Source organism: Clupea harengus, chromosome 20 (genome assembly GCF_900700415.2).
Source record: "Clupea harengus chromosome 20, Ch_v2.0.2, whole genome shotgun sequence".
NCBI classification, from domain to species: Eukaryota; Metazoa; Chordata; class Actinopteri; order Clupeiformes; family Clupeidae; genus Clupea; species Clupea harengus.
The window spans coordinates 26,225,724-26,245,223 of NC_045171.1; the positions used below are offsets into that span (position 1 = coordinate 26,225,724).

Sequence of the window (19,500 nt, forward strand, 5' to 3'; positions counted from 1 at the left end):
TATCCATCTACGTTGTCTCGTGCAAATCACGTCGCGCAGTGGACGCAAGCTACCGCTATGGTATAACTGTCTGAGGGGCAGTGTGCATGGAGCACTACTGGGTTAAAAAAGTTTCTGGAACTACGACTAACCTGACAGACGCATAACAGTGAGTCAAGAAAGAGAGCAATTATCAAGCTCTCAACAGGAAACAATTGGCTAGTTAATGTCATCTAACCAAAATATGTTATAGCAACACGGATATTTCGGTTTGATGTACTGAAGCGATACAGTCAAGCTATTTGCCATGGTCCACAAATATGGTAAGTAGTGTCAGATGTAAGTAGACATTAAGTGTTAACTCAACAAAATTGTTTCGAACTTGGTTTAACCAACGAGCTAAAACAAGTTTGAAAGAAACAAATTCTGTATCCTCAAAAGTACATCGCACAGTTCTTCATCAGCGTTTTCCGTTAACTAAACGACTGCCGTTCAGAAGTTTAAGGAAAATATTAGTTTTACGATATTGCTCTGAATCTTAAAATTTGTCAAAATTGTCTGTGGAAAGCTAACCGCTCTTGTATTTTCGAGTTGTATTTTCAACCATAACACTCGTTTGGGAGACTCCCATGGGAAACAGGAAGTATTTTTCCTTATATGATTGCTGCCAGGGATTTTTGGGGACTTGTGGGGGCTCAGGTTTGGGACAGTTGGTTGTTTCAGCTCAGAATCTCACGGTTATAAGTTACAATATAACCTTTCTCTCCATGGTAAACCAAGCAGCGTGCAAAGCATTATCTCAGGGACAAAATGTCCAGACCAATTATACAAATGATGATGATACAAATGTAACAGACAATATTCTTTCAGATTCAAATGGCTGCAGTCCATGACTGGCCTAATGCAAAAAGAGTGCCTAGGTCGACATCTCATCCTTAACTTTCATTATGAAGACATTTGCTAAGGGTTGCTGTGTAAATGAGGAAGGCAAATGTGCTGTCATTAAAATATCTGCCTGCCCTGATCTGCAGACACAGAGCGAGCAGTGGGACTGCTGTCAGAGTACCAGGCCAGCCTCACCCACCCAGAAGAGGAGGCTCTGAAGAACAATGTGGGGAAGGTGTCTGCCATCTTTGGCAGTCAACTCTTTCAAGCTCTGCTGGGTAAGACAACGAGACAGTCTCTCTAAAATGCTGCAGTTGCTGGCCTCCTGTCTGCCCTGTCCTCTCAAAGAGAATGAGTTGCTTTGTAGTGGCCACCGCATTCCAAGCATGACCACAAAGCTCAGTACAAAATATTGCTTGTGGTTACAATGTGATGCACTGCAGTGCCCGCTTGATTTTGATGTGCAGAGACAGCCCTGGAGTCCGGCACTAGTCCCAAAAAGGGCCTTTCCAAATAACAGAGGCCTAATCCAAATGTTCTGGGAACAAGGTGGCCACATGTGCTTTGGTATACAGCTCTCAAAATGAAGTCTGGTGAAGCCTTTCAGAGTTGACCTGAAATAGGGATTATTGTTTCAGAGTGGTCTGTCCTGCATATTTCCTCTATCTTAGGCCACCAGACTAATCTTGTTGTGCGCATGAAAGGGAAATTGATTTTGGCCAGGATCTGGCTGCAGGAGGTGGGTCAGGTGACATTTATTTGTGTGTTAGGTCAAGAATATTTCAGACGGACGGCAGAAGATTTACTCTGCAGCCCCCCTGCAGTCACAAGTGCATACAAGTTTTGAATGACATTTGATATTGTGTCCTCATTATGTCTGTTTTAACATGGTTGCTAGATTGCTTTAAAACAGAAGTTGTCAGAGTAAAAATGCTTCTGAAGCTTTTAGAACTGACATTGTCATCCGGAGTCTCAACGTCCACAAGGTTCAACATTCACTTGAGGGAACGTGTCCTTTTAGCCGTGTCAGCACCCCATCAGCACTGTCTGTTTCACTGATTTAGCCCAGTTTCCCCATCTTGACGTCTCCTCACAGCCCGCATGTGGAAGTGTGAAAGATGAGTTTGCAGAGCAGATGTGTGCAGGACTGGTTGCCAAGTGAGGTCACCCAGACAGCCCAGTGAAGCCCAGTGAAGGCCAGTGAAGCCCAGTGAAGCCCCAGTGAAGCCCAGTGAAGGCCAGTGAAGCCCAGTGAAGCCCAGTGAAACCCCAGTGAAGGCCAGTGAAGCCCAGTGAAGCCCCAGTGAAGCCCCAGTCAGCCGTCAGCCTCTTCCCTCACTGCGGTCCGCTGGCTCACAGGCTCTGGTCAGCCGCCACTGCTCAGGAAACATATTAGTTCCATTAACCAATGCTTGAGTGGCACTGCTGTTAATTGCCTTGCCCATGCCGTAATGATACTTGCCCATGGGTCTGCTGCTGTTGTCACTACTAAGGACTACTGCCAGGGTGTGTTTGCATGGTGTGGGGAGGGGGGCGGTTGTCATGGTGTGGGGAGGGGGGCGGTTGTCATGGTGTGGTGTGGGGAGGGGGGCGGTTGTCATGGTGTGGGGAGGGGGGCGGTTGTCATGGTGTGGTGTGGGGAGGGGGGCGGTTGTCATGGTGTGGGGGGGGGGCGGTTGTCATGGTGGAAAGAGAAATGTATCCCCTTTTTTGCTGTTGGAGGTGCTCCATCTATATCCATCCCAATCAAACATGAGAGTTTGTATGTAGTGTGGAGACTACATTATACATAAAAGAGGCATAGATTGAGAGGAGACATGGAACAGAACGAGTTGTGATGACGTGAGTCGTGACCTGATTGAATGGTTGGCTTTCATAAGCCTTTTCAGTACATCTCATGTGGAATGCACACAGAAATCAAAATCCTGTTATACTGTTTTGATGGTGTGTAGAATGTGGTACAATTTTCATTCTTAAAAATCTCTTACAAACGTGGTGCTTTAGCAGTGTTTTACAGTAATGAAAGGATATGCTCTTGCTCCTTAGTACTGAGGCAGCGACATTTTGTATGGTTTGTTTGAAACTGCAAGCATTTGTATCATCAGTTGGAATTGTTCATTTTAGATTAGGCCTGTCTGGAGCGGATCAGGATTCCATTCATTCCAGAAAAGAGGCTGGATTCCCAGTAGGAATGTGCAGGCAGACACATAGAGGTAGATTCCACAAACAAACGCTCCGAAGCCCGTGTGCAGCCCCCACCTCCCTAACGCGGAGCCTGCCCCCCCCCCCCCAGCCCAGCCCAGCTGGGAGCGGCTGCAGGACACTGCGGCAGAGAACTGCAGCAGGACAGACCATGGCTGTCCACACTCCCAGGCCCAGGAAGGCTACAGGGTCATGTGAGGCTCTCACTGGTGTGTGTGTGTGTGTGTGCGTGAGCAACATGTGTTTTCAGTCAGAGGCTCACACGCCCCTTAAAGAATGAGTGGGAACAATGATGTCAGCCGGGTGGTCAGTCACTCCCTCCACTCCAGTTAACCACCCTGTAATTAACGTCCGGTGTTATGCTCCACCTTTACAAGGAAGCAGTAGTGTGGAAACTTCTATGTGTTCTATGAGGTGAAACGTCTCCATTACTGTTGTTGAATGCCATTTCTAAGGATGCCCAGAGCCAGGACCAGCGTGCTGTGCATGATCAAATAGGACGGCAGCCAGTATTCTTAGTACTGCTGGTGGATTTAAAACATCTGGTGTGATTGGATGTGTGTTAAGGTCGATTTGTAGGTAATTATGGGTGAAGGGGTTTCTGTGTTTCTTGCATGCCAATGGAAACTTATTCAGGGACTGTATAGACTGTATCGGGTGCTCAGAAATAGATGCTTGCATATTGTGTGACTGTTTGGAGGGAAACTTAGGGACTTTTCAACCTGGGCCCTATTTTTTGCGTCCAAACTTCACTAATTTACGATCGAAATTGGTCCAGTATTGAGTTAAAACTCTATAACCAGCCTTTACAAAACGGCTATACAATGGAATCCCATGGGGTAAGCATCAGGGCCAAAGTAAACCTCCTTATTGACAGGCTCATAATGTTGTTATAAGCGTCAGACAACATGGAAAGATATACCCTTATCAGAGATAGACCTGTGTCTGCGTACCTCAATAACTGATCCCTACAGAGATAGACCTGTGTCTGTTTACTTCAAGAACTGATCCCTTATCAGAGATAGACCTGTGTCTGTTTACTTCAAGAACTGATCCCTTATCAGAGATAGACCTGTGTCTGTTTACCTCAATAACCGTAAAGAAACTTGAAGATGACTGTACAGTTTCTGTAGTTTACGTTTCTGTAGAAAATGACTGTAGAAACAGACACAGTCCCTTTCGACAGTTTCTTTAGAGTTATTGAGGTAAAGAGACAAAGGTCTATAGATCAGTTATTGAGGTAAACACACACAGTCCCTTTCGACAGTTGCTTTACAGTTATTGAGGTACGCAGACTCTGTAGGGATCAGTTATTGAGGTAAACAGACACAGGTCTATGATCAGTTATTGAGGTAAACAGACAGGTCTATCTCTGTAGGGATCAGTTATTGAGGTAAACACACACAGGTCTAGGATCAGTTATTGAGGTACGCAGACACAGGTCTATCTCTATAGGGATCAGTTATTGAGGTAAACACACACAGGTCTAGGATCAGTAATTGAGGTACGCAGACAGGTCTATCTCTGTAGGGATCAGTTATTGAGGTAAACAGATACAGGTCTAGGATCAGTTATTGAGGTACGCAGACACAGGTCTATCTCTATCAGTTATTGAGGTAAGCAGACACAGGTCTAGGATCAGTTATTGAGGTACGCAGACACAGGTCTATCTCTATCAGTTATTGAGGTACGCAGACACAGGTCTATCTCTGTAGGGAGCCTTTCCCCATGTAGTCAGACAATTATAATTATATTATGATCCTGTCAGTGGCATAAAAAAGTCGTCGGCTTTGACGCAGATACCAGGATTACATGGGATAGCCATTTTGCAGTTGCTGGTTATAGAGTCCTAACTCAATACTGGACCGTTTTTGATTGTTAATAGTAGTTAGTAGAAGACTGAACCCAAAAGGTCTAAAAATATGGCCCAGGTTGTAAAATCAGTCCGTTTCCCTTTAAGCCATGTGTAAGGCCCCGATGAAAGTGACTGTGTGGTGAGTGACCAAGCCCTCCCTCTCCCTGTGATGCACCGTGGGATGGGAGGAGGTCCCGTCTGTCTTGATTGGGCGTCTGCATGGCTGCACAAACTCAAACAACCCCCCCCCCCCCCCTCCCTTACTGCAGACTCATCCCTTTGTCCCCCAACACACAAACATGTAGGGGCACACGCAGGCACCCCCCAAGCACCCTGTTAGCATGGCCACAGAGGGGGGGGGTGCTGGGATTAGACCTGCGTTCCTCCCTGAGACCCCTGGACTTGTGACCCACATTTCCCCAGTGTTCTCTCCTAATGAGGGCTGCATTTCAGCAGAAGAGTCTCACTGAACCCCCTCTGTGCTGGGACTGGGAGCAGAAGAGTCTCACTGAACCCCTCTGTACTGGGACTGGGAGCAGAAGAGTCTCACTGAACCCCCTCTGTGCTCGGAGCAGAAGAGTCTCACTGAACCCCCTCTGTGCTCGGAGCAGAAGAGTCTCCCTGAACCCCTCTGTACTGGGAGCAGAAGAGCAGAAGAGTCTCACTGAACCCCTCTGTACTGGGAGCAGAAGAGCAGAAGAGTCTCACTGAACCCCCTCTGTGCTGGGACTGGGAGCAGAAGAGTCTCACTGAACCCCCTCTGTGCTGGGACTGGGAGCAGAAGAGTCTCACTGAACCCCCTCTGTGCTCCGAGCAGAAGAGTCTCACTGAACCCCCTCTGTGCTCCGAGCAGAAGAGCAGAAGAGTCTCACTGAACCCCCTCTGTGCTCGGAGCAGAAGAGTCTCACTGAACCCCCTCTGTGCTCGGAGCAGAAGAGTCTCACTGAACCCTCTCTGTGCTCGGAGCAGAAGAGTCTCACTGAACCCTCTCTGTGCTCGGAGCAGAAGAGTCTCACTGAACCCCCTCTGTGCTCCGAGCAGAAGAGTCTCACTGAACCCTCTCTGTGCTCGGAGCAGAAGAGTCTCACTGAACCCTCTCTGTGCTCGGAGCAGAAGAGTCTCACTGAACCCTCTCTGTGCTCGGAGCAGAGGCCTGCTGGGCTGGAGATCCCCCCTCACACTCAGAGTACTGCTCTGGTGCTCTGGTGCTCTGCTGCGCCGTCACTGCTGGTACTGGCGGGGCGGTGGTGTGTGTTTGGGGGCGGGATGAGATTGGGCTTGTGTGTTTTGTGCCCCAGCCAGGATTTTGTGTGCTCTTGGAGGAGAGACTTGGAAGAATTCTGGTACATTCTTTGGAAAGTTGGAGAGGAAGAAAGCACTTTTATGTGGCTATGAGTTCTCATTCTTTGGTACAAAATGAGTGTTGACTAACAGAAATCTGTGTGATAAATCTTATGTGCCTTAACGCAGATCTATCCTCTCCATCCCAGACAATAAAGATGAACCTAACCTAACCTAAGACTAATGCGACGGCTTCATAACTTGAGTTGTATTTTGTTTGTTAACACATTTGTGACTATTCATTCTTCTCTATCTTTAAAATAGATGTTTATTTGTTTGTGATTGAACTTTTTACTGAGGGTTTTTGAAGACAAACAAACAGAACAAGAACACAGAAACATTGACCATCATCACCATAAAAATCAATCAATCAATCAATTCAATCTTATATAGCGCTTCTCTATATACCCGAAGTCGCTTACAGAGTCCAGAGTCCAGTAGTCATTCATACACAGTCATACCATAAACATACGACAATACCAAAGAAAACAAGACAAGACAGAAAAATAAAATGGCACAGTAACAAAGACCCATTCTCACCGTAGGTTACGAATATCTATCACTGTTTTTGCCCAGTAAATGCAAATATTGTTTGACGGCATTTGTTTATTGTTTTTTTATGATCATGAAATGAAATGCCCCATGATGCATCGTAGTCAGGCCTATTTTCTACGTGTTTGTCTTTTTGTGGAATGTTCTGGATGAGTCTTGGTCTTGGTCATCATTCTCACACTCTTTTGGAGATTCACTCCACTCTTCTGCATTAAACAGAAACAAAGCGTTTGAGTCTGGAGGTATTTGTTGGGCAAGGTATCATTTCTGCGTCTTGGCAGCCTGTGCTGGGCCCATCTCTGCAATCTCAGGGCTGTGTAAATCTGTGTAAATCTGTGTAAATCTGTGTAAATCTGTGTAAATGTGCAGAGGCGTCGTTCATCTGACATCTAAATCATTCCATTGGTTATCAACCTGGATGTGGTGTCACCAGGCACTGCGGTGAGGACGGGCCTAATCACGGCCTTTTAGTTTCACTGCGGTGAGGACGGGCCTAATCACGGCCTTTTAGTTTCACTGCGGTGAGGACGGGCCTAATCACGGCCTTTTAGTTTCACTGCGGTGAGGACGGGCCTAATCACGGCCTTTTAGTTTCACTGCGGTGAGGACGGGCCTAATCACGGCCTTTTAGTTTCACTGCTTTTTTCCCTCTCTTTTCACACCACCACTCTCTCTCTTTCATCTGGCTCTGGCCAGCTGGGCAACTCAGCCACGTCTGCCCACACAGCGCTCTCCTCCCACTCGCTCCGACTCACGCAGGCTCACACACACACACACACACACACACACACACACACACACACACACACACACACACACACACACACACACATAGCTAGGCCGATGAGTCACGGAGCCCAATTCTTCTGCCACTCATCCCACTGCACCCTGCTGGAACTCTCAGGCTCTGCCCCCCCCCCCTCTCTCTCACACGCGCTCTCTTTCTCTCTCTCTCTTGCTCTCTCTTTCTCTCTCTCTCTTGCTCTCTCACTCGCTCTCTTTCTCTCTCTCTCTTGCTCTCTCTTTCTCTCTCTCTTGCTCTCTCACTCGCGCTCTCTTTCTCTCTCTCTCTCTTGCTCTCTCTTTCTCTCTCTCTTGCTCTCTCTTCCTCTCTTGCTCTCTCATGCGCTCCCTCTTTCTCTCTCTCTCTCTTGTCCCTGCTCTCTTTCAGAGACACACACACATTGTTACTAATTAATCTCTTTCTTTGTCTTTCACACACAATCTCAGCACACACACATGAATTTAGAATGTGGGAAAATCACGCGCACACTCACACACACACACACACACACACACACACACACACACACACACACACACATGCACAACATGAGAAATTAAAATGCATTTTGAAATTCAGACATGAGTGTGGGGAGTAGTGTATGAGTTTTGAAGCAGAGAGACCATGGACCATATGCCACACCATATAGAATTCACCCATAGCGTAACATCATTGGGATTCTCCCCAGCCCCACAAGTGCACACACACACGCAGGTACACACACACACACACACACGCAGGTACACACACACACATGCAGGTACACACACACACACACACACACGTACGCAGGTCAGTGTTGTGCATGAACGCATTCAAAAGAACGCGTTCATTGAACACGTTCATTTTTATGAGAACGATGAACTGAACGCAACTTCATGACAAATAATGAATTTGAACGGTGAACACGTTCATATTATCTGAGGTCCAGCACCACTGAGGTCTAGCTAAAACATTACGGAATGTTTTCCTTCTGCTGAGGAAAGACGCTGTCTAAATCGAATGCTTGTACCATGTCGTTGCTCAGTACCTGTTAAAAAGGCCATAGTAATTATTTGTTAAATTGCCCAGACAGACCATGTTTCGGTTATATTTGGTAATTGCGTTGGTCATGTGACTCCACTTCTCACGTTGCAATGTTTTGATATCACTTCATGGCATATTTAGATGGAGTAGCAGTTAACTTCGGGCATATTTTCACATAATTGAACGTTGCACTTTGTTGAAGTTGTGTGCGTCCATGTATACGTGAGTTTGACTTTGTAGCCTACCTTGTCAGTATGTGTTTGTTATAGTTTAGCTTTCTCATCATTGTTACGAGCACTGTCACTTAATTGATCCAGCATGATGCACTGTTCATGAACTCGCTTAGCATAAGCTGCTAATGTACAAATACGAGTGTTACAGGGTTTACCTATGCTAACTTTTGAGCGGTCTTTCATTTAGTGTACATGCCCTTGTTGATCTGAGATTAAGCCAGTAGCATATCATTGCTGAAGAGCAAGTTATTATTATTAGTTCCCTGTATAATTCATTATTTAAATGGTACTACATACTAATTAAAAAAAAAAATGAAAATGAACTGAACTATAAACTTTAAATGGTGAACTATGAACGTGAACGATTCATGTTTACTTGTATGAACTGAACTTTGAACTTGCACAACACTGACGCAGGTACGCACACAGGTACACACACACTCAACCACTCGACAATTTGCTGTGGCCATAAAGAGGCTCACCATGCCACTCCCATCCTGTCCACCAGGGGGTGCTGTTGGTGGGGCTGATCAGAGGCTGCTTGAGGCGCCACATGTAGCAATGCTAAGCTAACAGCCTGCCCCGAACTCAAACCACCAACCTCATCTCTCCAACAATCAAACATCTGAAATAGTTTTAGCCAGCCTACACATTTACAAATCCTCACAAGGGTAGCTTACACAGTATGTGGATAACCATAGAACAAATAGCCATCAAGAAAAGCACAACAAGTATGAATGAATGAATGACAGCACCTGACCACACTCACACATTTTCCAACATATGAGAAGTAACATTTACATTTGTGTAGAGCTAGAGCTTTTGAGGGCCGCTCTTTTCTTTGGGCTTTTTGTCCGTTACTTATGCTGCTAACTTATCGTCCGTTACTTATGCTGCTAACTTATCGTCCATTACTTATGCTGCTAACTTATCGTCCGTTACTTATGCTGCTAACTTATCGTCCATTACTTATGCTGCTAACTTATCGTCCATTACTTATGCTGCTAACTTATCGTCCATAGAACACTATGTCCATTACTTATGCTGCTAACTTATCGTCCGTTACTTATGCTGCTAACTTATACTGTTCTATCATTACTTGCTGCTAACTTATCGTCCATTACTTATGCTGCTAACTTATCGTCCATTACTTATGCTGCTAACTTATCGTCCATTACTTATGCTGCTAACTTATCGTCCGTTACTTATGCTGCTAACTTATCGTCCATTACTTATGCTGCTAACTTATCGTCCATTACTTATGCTGCTAACTTATCGTCCATGTGCTGAACATTTATGTCCATTACTTATGCTGCTAACTTATCGTCCATTACTTATGCTGCTAACTTATCGTCCATTACTTATGCTGCTAAATTATCGTCCATTACTTATGCTGCTAACTTATCGTCATGTGCTGAAGAAGTGCACTGTGCTCCATAGTTACACCAGTGTAACGTATACATACCCGATCTCCTCCCTCTCTCTTTCTCTTTCCTCTCTCTCTTCTCTCTCTCTCTGCCTTTCTCTTGTGCACACACCCCACACACACACACAACACACACACAAGCCATGGGCCAGGGTTAACATCCCAAAACCTGATGAGTAGAAACAAGACAGAAAAGGGGGAAGCGAGATTGAGAAGCAGAGTTACAGCTGTGGAGAAGATAAAGGAGGTGTTCAGACAATAGAAGTAGAAGTAAAGGTGTAGAAGTAGAAGTGTTTGTGTGTGTGTGTGTGTGTGTGTGTGTGTGTTGTGTGTGTGTGTGTGTGTATATGTGTGTGTGTGTGTGTGTCTGTGTCTGTGTGTGTGTGTGTATGGTGTGTGTGTGTGTGTGTGTGTGTGTGTGTGTGTGCACCAACACGTATCAGAGCTGACATCAGTGGCAGAACAGCGTGGCCTAGTGGTGAGTGGGAGGTGGAGGTGGAGGGGAAATGCCAAATCCAGACGTCCACAGACATACAGAATTCATGGCTGCAGATGCCAGCCTTAGAACTGTCTGCTCAAGTGTTGAACATGTAGAGAGGGCAACATTTGAACCCACATCATGCTAAAGATATAAAGGGATATATGATAGCAAAAGCTTCATAGAAGCAGTCAGAAACACAAGCTGCCTCTTTGTGGAATGCATAAATCATGTAGCCTTACTTAAATACTAGTTACACATTTGCAGACCCATTAAGTGAGGCCTGAAATATAGTATTTCATGGACTAGAAACTATGCATTCTGGCAGACTTCCCATTGAAATTGCAGACTGGACAAATAGCGGGCCTCACTCAATGGTCATATCTCCTACCTCAACATGCATATCCCTCCACGTAAACATCCAGCAACATGTAACCTAATCAGAGAGGTCCCATCTTACTATGGTCATATCTCTGGCGACGGCTATGGTGCTTCTGTCAGCACCACCGTGCTCTTACTGTTACTGCAGTCAGTTAGATAGGGATGTTGCTGCTAGTCCACTGAGCTGAGATTCAGAACCATCAAGAGTGTGAGCTGAGGTCCAGTGTTTCAGAACCATCAAGAGTGTGAGCTGAGGTCCAGGACCATCAAGAGTGTGAGCTGAGGTCCAGAACCATCAAGAGTGTGAGCTGAGCTCCAGTGTTTCAGAACCATCAAGAGTGTGAGCTGAGGTCCAGGACCATCAAGAGTGTGAGCTGAGGTCCAGTGTTTCAGAACCATCAAGAGTGTGAGCTGAGGTCCAGGACCATCAAGAGTGTGAGCTGAGGTCCAGGACCATCAAGAGTGTGAGCTGAGGTCCAGAACCATCAGGAGTGTGAGCTGAGGTCTAGAGGTGCATTCGTGTCTTTAGTCTTTTATAGCCACCTGTGTCAGAGCTGTGGGTACATTGTTTCATTCACAAGAAGGTTCCTGGTGTGAACTAGACCTACTCTCTCTCACTGTTCCTGTGCTGAATCAGAAGGTTCCTGGTATGAACTAGACCTACTCTCTCTCACTGTTCCTGTGCTGAATCAGAAGGTTCCTGGTGTGAACTATAGACCTACTCTCTCTCTGACTGTTCCTGTGCTGAATCAGAAGGTTCCTGGTGTGAACTAGACCTACTCTCTCTCTGACTGTTCCTGTGCTGAATCAGAAGGTTCCTGGTGTGAACTAGACCTACTCTCTCTCACTGTTCCCGTGTCCCACTGTCCTACTGATCCAATTCAGTCTCCTGGCATCGTAAAAAAGTATTTTTACACTCCAGGAAAAAAAAAAAGAAATAAATACCATGCATTCCAGTCTATCAACAAGCACTGTGATAAAATGTGTAACTGCATGGCCTGACGTTTGAGTGACATACCATCCAGGTGGCCTGCAGTAATTGTGTAGTCTGTGTAATAATTACAACCTGGACTTCCGGTGTGTCAGTCAGACAGCTGCCCCTTGTAAATTGCCCTTGATAGGATATCATCAATATGTCATGTGTCATGTCAGCAGCCACTGGAGGTGGGGTGGGGGGTGGGGGGGTACGCCACGGGCCCCTGGCCCTGTACACCCAGTATGGGCAGGCATGCTGGAAGGGCAGGCAGCTGGTATTTATAGAAGCACACAATGGTTGGATTAAAGTGCAGGTCGGACCAATGAGCTGACTGTGTTTTTGACCTTTTGAGCTGTGCACTCGTCTGGTTCAGCCAAGCAGGTCTTTTTTTTTCTTCACTGAAAAGCCATCCAACAGTTTTGACGGCCTGCTCGTGAATCACTGTTAGTGTGTGCTGCTGAAATACCACCAAATCTGTTTTAGACAAACCAAACATTTGTGATGAATGATTTTCTCTGGAGTGATGTGCATTTATTAAAGCAGCGTGAGTTGATGTGTACCCCACACACTTTACTGAAAATATCTTGACGATGACTGAGATCTCCTTTTAGGTATAAGCAAAGCAGTCGTCCTTGACATCTTGTTTTGTTTATTGTTTCATCACCTGCAGATATCCAGGAATGCTATGAAGTGACCCTGCAGCTGACACACAGAGAGCGGACTGAAGGAGGAGCTGAAGAGGAGGTGGTCGAGGAGGAGGTAGGAAGACCTCAGGATGAAACACTTTATTTCTTCAGTGGACAGTCATGTATAGCAACAGACCTCAGGATGAAACGCTTTATTTCTTCAGTGGACAGTCATGTATAGCAACAGACTCAGGATGAAACTTTATTTCTTCAGTGGACAGTCATGTATAGCAACAGACCTCAGGATGAAACGCTTTATTTCTTCAGTGGACAGTCATGTACAGCAACAGACCTCAGGATGAAACGCTTTATTTCTTCAGTGGACAGTCATGTATAGCAACAGACCTCAGGATGAAACGCTTTATTTCTTCAGTGGACAGTCATGTATAGCAACAGACCTCAGGATGAAACACTTTATTTCATCAGTGGACAGTCATGTATAGCAACAGACCTCAGGATGAAACACTTTATTTCATCAGTCATGTATAGCAACAGACGTCAGAATGCTACATAGTTATTCTTTTCTTATGATAGGGCATCAAATTTGTCAACATAAAAGTTGCATTGTCAAGAGTTATCCACCTGCCTTTTTACTGACCTCTTTCATGGTTCCCCATGTAAGCTCCAGCAAGTCTGTGAATATGTCATCCCAGGAGAGCTAGGGAGGAGAGGGGAGGGGAGGGGAGGGGAGGGTGTGAGAGGGTCGGGGGTTGCTGGAGGAAGTCTGAGTGAAGAGAGAGGGAGTGCTGGGCAGACCCTCCACAGCCTGAGTCATGGCGACGGCCGCTGCAGCCGTGACACCTTGTGCCTGCCTGCCAGTAGGCCTCATGGCCATTCAATGCAGACCTTTCATTACAAGAGCCTGCAGTCACATGGCCACTCCAAATATTTATAGCCAAGGCAGTGAATAGCCTCATACCACAGCAGGCTTTGGGGAGAAAAAGGAGCCCGCGAGTGGGCGAGGAATGTGTACCGCCATGTGTCCCTTATACCGGTTGGTCAGGTTGTGCCACACAGAAATTGTACCCCATTCATGCGATTGCAATGGAATCCCCAGTCATTGATCTTTGAATGGTCCCCAGATGGTATATTTTATCACTTACATGATTTAATATGGCCTCATCACTTGTTCCCTTTGAAGGTAAGACAGAATTGGAATGAAATTGATCATTGGCCCTTAAGTGAAAACCCTTTGGTCTGGTTTTTTGCATTTTGGATTCGAGAGAAGTTCTCCCTGTGAGTCAGAGAGTCAGTACATGGCTGTCCTTGTATGAGAGAAATGTCGGTGTAAAACATCAGATAGTTGAGTTTCAAATAGCTGCCAGAAGTCAAATGGAGTTTTCCCCTCCAACTCATGATTTAAAACCTTGTCAATGCAATCCAGTCACACCAATTTTTGTAGTGGAATTGCTTAGTCTGCTGTGTCTGAATGTGTTTATTCTGACTGAAGTGAATGGAAGCCAACATGTACATACATCGTAAGTGCATTCAAGAAGCTTGTTCTCACGATCCAAATGGCCTGATGTTACACAACGGGGCATCCAAGGTTAAAAGTGAAGGCTTCAATTCCTAGAAAGCACCAGTACTGGTCAAATATTTGCCTCCAGTATGCTGTTTGTCTCTTGTTTTCTAAGTGGAATGTTTGTAAACCACAGTAACAATAGCAGTAGTCACAAAAATAAACATGGTGAAGATTTGAAGAATTTAAAGATATACTGTATTTAATTATACATAATTATCGACTGAATCTTTCTTTTAGCTATCTTGATGTGAGTACTACAGTAGCTTCTGCGCAACTGGACAACTGATGTCTTCACAACATCTCCAGTACAGTTTAAATTAATTAATTAATTATGTTAGTATTTGTTTCAGTAAATGGTTGTGCTTCTGCAAGAACCAGGCTTTGGTGTTCCTAAAGGGTCCATTTGGGGTTCTCAGTCGTTATTTCTCATTAATATCATCATTATAGAGAGATAATGCTATATACACTACATTGTGCTATAATGCTAAATGGGTCCCCTAATGTAAATATAGAAACAACCATATACTGTTAACATTTGAGGTAACTAGGGACTAGCTAGCAACTAAAGTATGAGTATCTCCGGAGCGACCTCTTGTTTTCTTTCTATCTTTTATTATGCTAGTTTATTGCATGGATAGAAGCTTATTTACATTGCAAACTGCTGTCTCCACTGGGAAGTGGGAATGACTGGTGTCTTTATCTCTCCTTTACATTTGCATTTACATTTAGTCATTTAGCAGACGCTTTTGTCCAAAGCGACGTACAAGGGAGAGAATATTCAAGCTACGAGCAATAGAACCTGGTGTAACAATAGATAAATACTACTTTACATAAGAAATATAACAAAATGAAATAAAAAAAGAAAGAAAGAAGTGCAGAAATGTAACTGCTGTAATTGCAAGTTACGCACTAGTCGAAGTGCCAGTTAGGACGGGAAGTGCTCTCTGAAGAGTTGGGTCTTCAAAAGCTTCTTAAAGGTAGAGAGGGACGCCCCTGCTCTGGTAGTGCTGGGTAGTTCATTCCACCAACGTGGAACTACAAATGAGAATAGTCTGGACTGCCGTACTTGCAGACGGCAGTGCAAACGACGCTCACTAGAAGAGCGCAGCATCCTGGGTGTAACATTTGCCCTTACAAGAGCATTTAGGTAGGTGGGAGCAGAACCATCAAGCACTCTGTAGGCAAGCATAAGTGACTTGAACTTAATGCGAGCAGCTACAGGCAGCCAGTGGAGGTCAATAAGAAGCGGGGTGACGTGTGCCCTCTTCGGTTGGTTGAACACAGACGCGCCGCCGCGTTCTGGATCATTTGTAGTGGTTTCCACGCAAGCGGGCAGGCCGTTAGGAGGGCGTTGCAGTAATCAAGGCGGGAATTCACCAAGGTTTGCACAGCAGCTGGGTGGCATACTGGGTTAGGTACGGCCTGATTTTGCGGATGTTGAATAGCGCAAAGCGGCAGGACCTAGAGACAGAGGCAATGTGGTCCGTGAAAGTCAGTTAGTTCAATAATGACCCGAGGTTTCTTGCTGTTTTGGATGGAACAAGAGACACGCCCATTTGTACCATCTCAATAAACTTGAGGATGTTACACAACTCCATACCTCAGTGTCTATGACTTTCCCTCTTTTCCAATCAGGTCAGTCACATCACTTCCATTTGTGTGCGAATGTTCTTCTTTCATGCGCAGCCCTGGAACAGTTTGAAAGGCGTCACACTTGCATTTCCCCCCTCAAATACATTGGAATTTGCTGACCAACCAGCAGGAGTCACTGTTGCTGTGATGGGGCCACATCCAATAGGGCCCTTTCCCACCGCGCCAATCATTATCAGTTCAACGCTTTCATTGCATGGTATTTGATCTGTGGTATGGGGCTCTGTCATATTAATATTTGAACAATGTTACCCTGTAAACATTAATTCAACATGCAGCATTCACGATCTGCACCAGCTGGATCCCTGTTTGGATTCACATCCCAAAGTCAATGTTTAGCAGTGATGTGTGAACATCTTGTGTTTAGCAGTGATGTGTGAACACCTTGTGTTTAGCAGTGATGTGTGAACATCTTGTGTTTAGCAGTGATGTGTGAACATCTTGTGTTTAGCAGTGATGTGTGAACACCTTGTGTTTAGCAGTGATGTGTGAACACCTTGTGTTTCCTTCACTCAGCTGATCGCATAACATACTGTATATGCCTTCAAAAGAAGAATCGCTTATGAACTTGAAGCTGACTTGAGCGCTGAGAATCAACTCTAAGTGATAATTATGGTGAAATGCTGATAGTACTCACACTAGTTTTCCTAGTTGTTCTCAGTCAACCCAGTACTCTTTGGTGCAGAGGTGTAAAGGTGTGAAGGTGGAGGTCTGTTACGTTGCGTCTGTATTATCCAGTGTATCCAGCTGAAACATGAAGACGCCACAGATCCCTCTCTCCACAGAGAGAGCCACAGCGCAGTGTACCCATGGCCATTAGAGAGCTGTGTGTGCTGCTGTACCCATGGCCATTAGAGAGCTGTGTGTGCTCCTGTACCCATGGCCATTAGAGAGCTGTGTGTGCTGCTGTACCCACGGAGAGGTGGAGTGCTGTGTGTGCAGGGAGAGAGGAGCACTGGGGGGGGGCACCGTGGAGGCAGGGGAGAGAGGAGCACTGAGAGGCTGTGGGGGGGGGCACTGAGAGCCTGTGGGGGGGGGGCGCTGAGAGCCTGTGGGGGGGGGGCGCTGAGAGGCTGTGGGGGGGGGGGCACTGAGAGGCTGTGGGGGGGGGGAGGCAGCCGCAGAGGCAGCCGCAGAGGCAGAGTGGACACCCAGCGAAGCCTTCATTAGTATTCTCCCACATCCACACCTGAGTACAGGCTAGGAATGAAATAAAATGAGTCTGCAAATTCAATGATTTGGTGCAGAGAGGCAGGAGAGACCAGAAAAGGAAGAAACAGCAGCTGTAATTAGGGCTGTGTATTGGCAAGAATCTGACGATACGATACATATCATGATAAAGTGGTTATGATGCAATATATTGCGATATTGCTGTAAGCAAGGCGATATATTGCAATTTTTTTAAACAAATTTTAGGAAAACTGTCAAAGTGTAAAGAACACACCACCATATGCATAAATAATTGATGTTGGAGTGAAAGAGTCAAATGGCTCAAGATTACAACACTGCCATCTAGCTGTCGGGGGTTTAAACACAACACAAAATGAATCCTGTCTCGCTCCAATCTTTGCAGGTAAACTACTCATTAAAAGTCGATACAGTGTCACAAAACATAATATTGTGACATTCAAGTGTATCTTCCACCCCTAACTGTAAGGAGTAAATTGAGGAGTATTAGAGCACTCTTTGGCCGAGGATAAATACATGAATTGAAGGGAATCATAAGAAAAATAAGAATCATCATGGAGTGGTGAAAAACATGTCTGTAAGCTAATTCCCATTTGGCATCCCAAAAAAACGTCTCTGGCACGTAAGTCTTTTCTTGAGGGTATAAAAGCAGTACATGGCTTGTTTTGTCACGTTGTCCCACAGATCCTGAATGTTTTCATTCCACCAGAGGAGAATCTTACTTTTGAATAACGTCTCAAACGAATGTCATGGTTGAGAGACTGAGACAAGCTGCAGTAGTGAGTGGACTCTGTGTGGGGCAGTCTAAGACTCTCTGGCAGGTCACCGTGCCTATCAGATGGAAGATCCTAATGTGCCGCTGTCTCAGGACGAGTCAACCAATCAAATAAATGACATAAGGTCAAACGTGCATCTTTCAAATGGTATTGGGAAGGAGTCTGTGAGGTCTTACATGATGCATCAGCAGCCTTCGGTTCAGAGGAGAATAGGAATCGCAATAGAGGAAGAGGAAGAGGAAGAGGAATTGCACTAGGGGAAGAGAAACCTAGAGTCAGCACGACCCTGTTCTCGTCCTCTGGGGACCTGAGGCTAAAGACTACAGAGGAAAGAGGAGTGCAGCGGGGCTGGAGGAAGATATTGTTACGACCCTGGCGGGTCTAGGCCCCGCCCCTTGTGATTGGCATGCCTGTTCTGTCTCTGTTTCCTTAGCAGGTAATGGGAAGCAGGTGTACCCCAGGTGTAACCCATGATGGGTTGGGCTACAAAAGCCCTGATCAAATGGCCGTCGGGAGAGCGTTGGGTTGGTCGTTGGATTTGGATAGAGATTGGATTTGGATTGTCGTTGTCGTTGGTTGGAGTATCGTTGGTTTTGGATTATCGTCGTCGTTTGTTTATATTACCATTTACCTGACTTTACAGTACATCTTTTGTTTCTCTTCACAACACTGATCTTCACCACACGTTTGCTATAATTATTAGATAACTATATAACCTTGTAAATCATTAATAAATATATTATTATTATTATAAAATCCTAAATTCTGCGTGGCCTCCCCTTCTTGTTCCGTGCCTTGAGCTGGCTCGTAACAATATCTGCATGCACTAACGGAACGCAAAGAGAAGTTGAATTGTATCTTGGCTGAACAGGAGAAGTTATATGCCAGTATGACCCGTGGGCCAAGATTCGATGTCCCATCAGACTCATCCGCACATTCCAGAACATTTGTGCTTTAACAGCAATTAAGCTACAGATGGTAGAATGAAGAGAGATACTGTTTTAATACACACACACACACACACTGTTTTATGAGGAAGAACGTGTGCTGTGGTCACTGGCTGTGTGCATATGGCAGACTCACAGGTAGAGTGGGTGTGGCCAAGGCATGTGCTGCCCTCATGGGTTTGTTTATGTGTGTATACTGTATATACACATCTACTAGCAAACGCCACACACTCAGCAACACAGTGTTGGGCTCTGGTGACTGCAGCAGCCAAAGGGGATCCTTTAGTCACAAAGGGGAGCACAGCTCTGATGAGTACACACACACACACAACACTCACACACACACACACCCCCCCCCCCCTGTAATAGTCCACTAATATTACTACACAGTGTTCCTGTCCCCCCCCCCCCCCCCTGTAATAGTTCTCCACTAATATTACCACACAGTGTTCCTGTTCCCCTACCTTTGTCACTTGATCTATATCCAGAAGGAGATTGGAGAGGAGATGTAGCCTAGGGACATGATCTTGCCCATCCTGCCAACCCTCTTTGAAGATGCTCCCACCCCTGTTCTTTCATGCTGATGAATAATGGCTCTCCTGGAGCGCTCTGA

General features: G+C 45.6%; 1 long non-coding RNA gene across 1 annotated transcript; it reads left to right on the top strand.

Moving 5' to 3' along the window:
- The first annotated feature begins 283 nt into the window (after positions 1-283).
- LOC116225211 lies at positions 284-12,824 on the top strand. The gene is made up of 3 exons (XR_004165979.1): positions 284-302; positions 1,011-1,142; positions 12,789-12,824. It is a non-coding gene; the product is annotated as an uncharacterized LOC116225211 (long non-coding RNA).
- The last annotated feature ends 6,676 nt before the right edge of the window (positions 12,825-19,500 follow it).